This window comes from Cydia amplana, chromosome 13, assembly GCF_948474715.1.
Source record: "Cydia amplana chromosome 13, ilCydAmpl1.1, whole genome shotgun sequence".
Taxonomy (NCBI): Eukaryota; Metazoa; Arthropoda; class Insecta; order Lepidoptera; family Tortricidae; genus Cydia; species Cydia amplana.
Window position 1 is genome coordinate 10139326 of NC_086081.1, and position 9068 is coordinate 10148393.

The window sequence follows — 9068 nt, forward strand, 5'->3', positions numbered from 1 at the left end:
GCTACTACACGAAACGGCAGTAGACAGATCTATTGTCGCCATCGAAGCTTTGTCGCTCGGCCGATGTCGCGCCGGCAATCTTGCAATTTGCGAAATATTTGGAATATCCCAGTCGGCCACCAACGGCGGAGACATGGCTCTGAGTTACCATCGCTTTTAGACAGCAAGCTAGCGTTACCTTAGACGGAATAGTATAAGATGACCTACAGTAAAGTGTGGTTTTTATTGATCCTACGTGCAAATTTAAACTGGTTTATTTGAGTTCAATGAATGTAAGGCCGGATAATATCAGTACTGTTTCACGAACTCTGTATCGCTTTGAACCAAAAAGTCGAAAGAAAATATATAGTTTATATAAAGTTACTGCTTTCTAAAATGGTTTTCGCTGCCGTTCTAATTTCCTCGGACACACGAAGAATGTTTTTCTGTTTTAGAACTTTTTGGATTTATTTTTAGAATTCTGAGTTTGTGTGGTCATTTGGGAATTAAAAGGTTTCAGATGAACTGCATTTGAGTTATCTGCAAATTTAGACATTGGAATGATAATAGGCATAGCTTAAATTACGGATTTTTAATTAATGTGGGTATCTAAACAAACAGAGAATAACAAACATGTTTATTTATATTAAAATATATATAATTAAGTATTTGTTGTAAATTACTACTGATGCCTAACTAGTTTCACTGTATGTAGGTATTGAAATTATAGTGTCCGTTTTTGTCGGTTATTTTACGATTTTGATTTATTAAATATAATATTATTTTGCTATCCCGAGTAATACATGAGTTATCACGTGCTAACATTAGACTTCATTTTATTATGAGTAACTTAATTAAATTACGATAGTCACCATAATTACGACATCCAATATAACCATAATGTTTTGCTTAGACAAATTAAACCTACAATTATTAGACCAGTAATTCAAACACATAAATAAAATGTTAAATCTATGTTTAGGTATAGGTACCTAGCGATGACACATCAACAATTCATTAAGCTAACTGGTTCTGTGAGTACTTATCGTTAAATAAATAATTCTTGTAATTCCTAAGTAAATCTAAATACACTGTGTAACCAGTTTTACATCGATATTAAGACAGGGGGAGCAAAATGTTATAATATTGTTGTTCTGCAGTTACTTACTTTGTTGTGTAGCTCCAATGATTAAGTAAGTATAGGTATTTATAAATTGCTGGGTGTACCTAATCTATTTTTCATAACGTTAAACTCCCTTATACAAATACGAATAACAGATTCGCAATAGGTAAAGTTATTACTCTATCAAAACGTAAGAAAGTATACATACAAAGTTTATATTTAATAATTAATAATATTAATATGTCGGTAGTGAAGAACTCAATATTACCATAGAAGAGTCTATGGGAATAATGAGTTCTTCTTTAATCAAAGAAAACTGCAACTTATTTTTCTACGATAGGTCACGACAGCCGACTGTTGATCACGTATAATGCTTTCTATAGAAAACTAAGAGTCGGATGCCTCGGCCCGGACCCGGGCCGTTCTAACGTGAGTCATCGTTTATGCTTTTTGCCGTGGCCCTACACGGCCACTTATAAACAACCCGTTATATAAAAATACATTATTTTAATGTATCCTTTTTGCACTTAGCTACATAATCAGGCATAAATGACTGTACTTTTAAAACGATTAATGAGTAACATGTAAGCAAACGATTAAGTTAAATATACACCTGTTCTAGTTCTCTGCGACAGTGTGTCCTGGGTGGTCGCGACACACATTTCAATAATGACTGGCCACTGACGTAATGTGGCGGCTAGTGACGTGTTCTGGGGAATATTCTCGTTTGTTACGGGTTTCGGCATCGGGAGACTAAAAAATATTACTTTTAGGGTTCCGTACCTCAAAAGGAAAAACGGATCACTCGTGCGTCTGTCAATCTATCTGTCCGACCATTCCCATCCATATCATTATAAAAAAAGCAATATGTATAAAAAGGTAGGTAGAGTACTAGGTGTAGAATAGTTATAGCAAGTAAAAAGTCGCATATTACTCATGATAGGGACTGCGAGCTGCAAAAGTGCATATACATTTTATGAATTGAATTCATTCATAAAATGGGTATGCACTTTTGCAGCTGGCTGTACCTACGTCAAATGTTAGGTAATTAAATTACCTACACATTGAAGACATAATGATCAAAACAAAAATAACTTAATATAAATTATTTAAAAAAAGGGAACCGCCTTCAAAAAACCAACCCACTAAAAATCACAAAATAATTGTTATATACCCCACCCTTATACGTGTCCAGTTCCTATCCCGTCGTAAAGCAAATTTCTGCCAAAAAGTAATTAATACCTAATAATCAATGTTGAAATGATCAATGTCAATGTTTTCTTATCTGGGAATTACCGAGATTAAATATCTCTGCGGCACATCACTAGTGGCGGCAACACAGACGAAGCAAAAACAGACTTGTTGGAATTGTACAACAAAAATTCCAACAAATACAATGTTTTTATAGTGCAATTTATACTTCTCTGAATTGGGTTACGATTGTTTACATAGGGAGCTCATAATCGTAAAATTATTTTAGTGATCCCAAAACGCAGGTAAAAGTACCTACCCGGATTACGTCATTACGTTACCTTTTTTTCTTCACTGCTCTATAAACTTTTAATAAAATGGAGACGTACAAAGATTATTCTAGCGCAAAAACAGTAGATATGCCGTTAAATCTTCATACTTAATCATTATAAAAAATATTATGATATCTATTTTAAGTGATAAATATTTCAGTACTTAAAATTTTCATATCTGATTAAGTACACCGTTAAAAAAAAATTGTACATAAAATTAAAAAAAAAAAAACAAAAAGATTTCTAGCAGAGCGTGGTTTCGATCCACGGACCTCTGGGTTATGGGCCCAGCACGCTTCCACTGCGCCACTCTGCTCATATCGTGACCAGACGAAAATACCTATTACATTACGTGCACCTTATTTTCAGTATAAAAAATTTACTCATCACTTTTTACTGCTTTTACACTCTTAAGAATAATTTTGTCATTATTTTGCTTGGCTTGTTATTTTTTTCAGTACCTACGTATTGAGCGTAACTTATAAGTAGGTAGGTATAATATTGTGGCCTTAGTTGTAAAAGGGCATAAGTGTTTCGTGAAACTTACACAGTATTATTATTTGAATAAAAATTGTATTGCCGAACTAGAAACACACGAAGAACTAGGTACTGTATTTTACTAGGCAGATTTTTTTTTTCACGTTTTTAAAAATTAAGTAGGTATAAGGCAACTCAATAAGGTAGTTATTTGTAAGTTGAACAAACGCATGTTTCAAATTGGCAAGAAACAAGATGCGACATGCAGGTTCTGCCAGGAGTCAGAGGAGACCGCAATGCACATTCTCTGTTCCTGTGGTGTGGACCACTAATGTCAAAAAGAAGTATCTACATAGGGCACGTAACCCGGGTTGGGTTAGGTTAGGTTAGGTTAGGAGGTACAAAACTTTACAGCCCAAAGAATCTGTAATTTTCTGGAGGCAACGGGCATTAGTACTGAACTTTAAAGGCCCGTCACAATAGATCAATGCTTGGTCGATACGACACTCAAAGGCCCTGTACCACCCCAATAATAAATAAATAATAAATAACTTATTTGTATCTCAAAAGAGGTTGGTAAGCCTCAAAGTAAAACAGGAAAATCAGCGAATTTCAGAAAGGGGAAATAATTAAGAGTCTTCTCTTCAATCTCTTCATGGGTTTACGTAAATAATATTATGCGGACTACATTCAGCTTCGTTTTGATTGAATTTTAATTCGTCAGGAAATTGATTTAACGCCAGGTTAGTACTACCGAACTCTATTACTTTTATATAAACCAGGGCGTACTGGATTAATGAAGACTGTTTGTTTAAAACACTAAAATCCTATGAAATGCGTTAAATTGTTTTTAACCCTTAAATGCATAGTGATGCATTTATACACACAACATAAACATCATAACATTGTTTAATAATGCATAACAAATGTTATGCATTATTAAACAAATTCTATTTGTTCTTGTATATTATTTCAATAGTAAAACGAATAAATTTTCCGAATTATTACATAAATTTACGCAGTATTTTAATTCATAAAAATTACATTTGTTTATAGACGAAATGTCGGAAAATTTGGAAAAACCTGGAAGTTGATGATTTTTAGTATGTGATTTTGGGCAGATTTTTCGGGGTTTGTAATTATTTTATATTTACAAACTTTATCATAGGAACATCATAAATAGTGTACCTTTCTGATGGCAGTTAAGATTTTTCCTATACCCTTTACAAATACCTATATATTTCCAAAAATATGATTTAGCCTATGCAACTTTTAACACTGATTTCGCAGTGAAAATCGATGATATAATTTTTTTTTACTATTTTTCCTAGAAACGGCAAACAATTATGTGATACATATATTAATTTCGGCCAAAAAGAAAAAATCATGCATTTAAGGGTTAAATGCCAGCTTCTACTCTCACAATGTAACTCGGAGCAAGTTTTTATCCTGTGTGTTTTACAGGTGCACCTACGTTCTTCATATAATTGCATATTTGTGACATCTTTATTAGTGTATATCACAGAAAAAAGAATTCATTCAAGGTCATACTTCCAGATTAGGTCAATTTTTTATCAACAACAAAAACAAGACTGACGTAACTGTCATCATGGAACTGCGGGCTCAGCACGGTTCCATTTTTATCCACTATCACTATGCCCGTCACTTTCGCACTTACATACTTGTTAGAACGTGACATGCATGGTGATAAATGATAAAAATGCGACCGTGCTACTAGGGCTGATGGTAGACTCCTTAGAGTATGCTAGGTAAGCATTGCTTACTTACACGATACATGTGTTTGGTATTCTTATCAGTGCGTAATCTTCATTGGTACTTTGCGTTGTTTAAAATGTATGATATTTTTTTTTCTAAGATACCTAAATAGTGTTTACGGCTATGTATGTTTTATTTTAACTACCGCAAAAAAATAACATTTATTCATAATATAATTTATAATTGTGATTATTAAATAGACACTGAAAGGAATTATACAAAATTTTAAACAACTACAGATTAAAACAAGGACATGTAAATCAACAAATTGATTAAAATAAAACATTATGGTTTAACAATTTGTATCTTGGTTTAAATATCAAAGTCCATCACCATTTTACGACTTAAGTATATTTCGTCGATTAATTTTATGGGTTGATTAGTGCAGCAAGATAAACGTTTTCGTGTGAACCGACCCTTCTGTAAGTATTGCAGCTCTGTGTAATCACTTAGTAACTTTCTGTTATTATTTTACATCTGTCGATTTCACGGCACAACGCTTTAGGTCAAAGGAAAGACAGAGCAGTTATTCCTAAAAAATTTTTACGACACCTCAGAACAAACCAGTATAAGTCTCATCTGTCATTAAGCGCAATTGTTACGAATCTCTAGTTCAAGTTATATGAGAGACAGCTCACAGTCGAAAAAAATATTCGTGAATGATCATGTCTTTGTTTAACGCTAGTTGAGCGTAAGAAAATAATTATACGGACAAATTGTCGATGGAAACAATTGCGATGAAGTATAAAATAATTATCGACGTAACGATTGCGTTGCCTCTCAACTGTGACTTCGGAGGAGATACGCTTTGATTAGTTTAATTAATTTCGGGTCATTGTTGTGATAAAAAAAAATATGACTTTAGTATATGTTTCTTCCACTGTATACTCTAATTCATATATTTTTTATCACTATTGTATATTCCCAAGGTTATAACAACTTTAAAAACACCCATTGAATTAATAATTAATCCATTAAAACCGGAATAAAAAGCGGCCAAGTGCGAGTCGGACTCGCCCATGAAGGGTTCCGTATTTAGGCGATTTATGACGTATAAAAAAAAAACTACTTACTAGATCTCGTTCAAACCAATTTTCGGTGGAAGTTTACATGGTAATGTACATCATATATTTTTTTTAGTTTTATCATTCTCTTATTTTAGAAGTTACAGGGGGGGGGACACACATTTTACCACTTTGGAAGTGTCTCTCGCGCAAACTATTCAGTTTAGAAAAAAATGATATTAGAAACCTCAATATCATTTTTGAAGACCTATCCATAGATACCCCACACGTATGGGTTTGATGAAAAAAAAATTTTTGAGTTTCAGTTCGAAGTATGGGGAACCCCAAAAATTTATTGTTTTTTTTCTATTTTTGTGTGAAAATCTTAATGCGGTTCACAGAATACATCTACTTACCAAGTTTCAACAGTATAGTTCTTATAGTTTCGGAGAAAAGTGGCTGTGACATACGGACGGACAGACGGACAGACGGACAGACAGACAGACATGACGAATCTATAAGGGTTCCGTTTTTTGCCATTTGGCTACGGAACCCTAAAAAGTAATAAACCCAGAATCACTTAGCTTTTAACCATCCAATCCGCGACTCCAAATTTTGGTGAACATCTTAACTTTCCGTCCATAAATTTTAAATCTCAGTTATTCTGCCGGCGCGTAAACCGAAATTCCGTTAAGTAAAAAATGCAATTTTTTGTTTGTTTAGTACCGTGTGTTGTAAACTGACTGGCTGTTGTCGTAAATTCGTATCTCATCTTCGCGTCATCTTAGTAGTCTGTCTTACATTGTCTGAATAAGGTTTATTTTACAATAACTCGGTTATGGAATATAGGACAATGCGAAAGTAAAGTCTGTAAATGTTTTACAGGTGTAATTTACTCGTTTCGTCCGACATGACCTCTTATTAAGATATCAAAGCTCTCCGGCCGCTGGAAGATGTATGTGTAGGTACAAGTTGGCCTGAGATGTATATTGGTTAAAACTTTTTGTTCAAAATAATTATCGATATAATATACTTATGTGATGAAAACATTCAAACCAATATGGTTCTACTAACTCTGACTGGCAACATTCGATAAATTGCCCTTTCTTACTGTAATAAAAGTTAAATGACTTTTAAAAATAGGTTTGAAGTTTGTGACTATTTCAAAGTGCAGTTCAAAAGTTAAATAATTCTTGACATTTATTTGTATTGTCTCTCTGTAGCAATAGCAATATGTAGCAGGAGCAGTGTAGGTTCACTCTTTTTTTGCTATGGCCAAATGTTACCCCTTCATGTTTATTATTGAACAATGTGGATAATATTTTATTGCATATTCTCTGTCATTCAAATTCCTAATTACAGACACGTTTCATTATTCAACTTATCAAAAGCCCTTCCACACTTTACTGTTGTGCTGAAAATATAACGCAAACAGAACAAGTTCGCTACTCAAATGAAAACCGCCATTCCCGCTTCAGTACAATATTACCCCTTTTCTACATAACTTACGTATGAATATAAAGGACGCTTCATACTGTGGCGACATTTTTATGATACTTGTTCTGTGAAAATCCCTCAATCTGTACGCTATTCACTTTATGTTTCATACATTTCTGTGGCGCAGTTACACGCTTTGTATTTTAGCTCTTTTAACCTCAAACAGATAAAATGAGGTTTATTGTACAAAATTTGACTACTTTGGAGAGTACGAAATCATAAATGTAGGTAACTTTTCTTAATATAGACACATAGAGAATAATACGAGATACTTACCTAAAAAATACTAGTACTATATCCTAGAATGAGGGTTTGGTACTAACTAATTAGTATAAGTGGTAGTTACTGCAGGAAAGGATCAAATTTTACAAAAACATGATAGATACCTATAAACTAACCCTTATCGTGTAGGTACATAATATCAAAAACTATTTACAGGTCAATCAGCCTAGCCATTAAGGAAGCCAGAAATCCATTTAGTATATAACCGCAGTCTCAATCAGTCATATTAAATATTATGATATTGCTTGGAGACATACTTACCTAACAACTAGAGCATAGAAAACGAGGAAAAACAAAGTTAGTAACTTTTTCTCATACATTCATTCACTTAACCGTATCAGTCACTGATTTTGTAATTTCCCTCAAGGCAAAAAAAAAAAACATTCAAGTATGAAATCATAATTACTATGGGCCTATTTATAGATTGTTCTAATAACAAGTACAAGCCTGCAGCTAAGGTTAATCCCACCGGATGAGCGAAGTACTTGCTAATCATAATAACTATCGAGCATACCGTTTCCTTATGTTTGCGATAAACTTAATCATTGTGAGAAAATTGAGAAAACTGTTTCTTGGTTACAGTTAGTATTCTGTACAGTAGAAGTAATTTTAACTGCAATTGTTATATTGTTTCTAATAAAATTGCAGTTGGTATTTATGTCACAGTTGAAATTAGTTACGATTAGTTAGTTACCTTAAACATTCCGATAACACTGGAAACTGCTGCAACATCTGCCGCCACGCCAATGAGGCAAACATTTTATAATTATTTACATACTTATATTATTATAACATTTGGAACTGAAAGTTACTTGTCAATTTAAATTAGGCAAGTGTAATCTATTTTATTTTTTTCGCAACATGAGTGTAGCTGTGTGGGGATTTTTTGACATTGATACCAGTATGTACCTACCTACTCGTATCGTTATCGTTAGTTTAGTTAGAGATTTTATTAGTGAACCATACACTTGTAAAAAATAAGAAGCGCTGGTGGCCTAGCGGTAAGAGCGTGCGACTTGCAATCCGGAGGTCGCGGGTTCGAACCCCGGCTCGTACCGATGAGTTTTGCGGAACTTATGTACGAAATGTCATTTGATATTTACCGGTCGCTTTGAAGTGAAGGAAAACATCGTGAGGAAACCGGAGTAATCCCAATACGGGCCTAGTTTACCCTTTGGGTTGGAAGGTCAGATGGCAGTCGCTTTCGTAAAAACTAGTGCCCACGCCAATTACGGGGATTAGTTGCCAAGCGGAGCTCCCATGAGCCGTGGCAAAATGCCGGAATAACGCGAGGACTTTTCTAGCATAGCATCCTGGTCGAATGATTTCGGGATCGCTGTCAACCCGTCTAAGTGTCAGGCTATCGTTCTTGGGAGCCCACGTTCAGTCTCACTCTCTGACTTCACA

General features: G+C 34.2%; 1 non-coding gene across 1 annotated transcript; it reads right to left on the reverse strand.

Annotated features, from left to right (window-relative positions):
* Positions 1 to 2869: 2869 nt before the first annotated feature.
* On the reverse strand, positions 2870 to 2941 carry Trnam-cau (transfer RNA methionine (anticodon CAU)). The gene has a single exon. It is a non-coding gene; the product is annotated as a tRNA-Met (tRNA).
* Positions 2942 to 9068: the final 6127 nt, after the last annotated feature.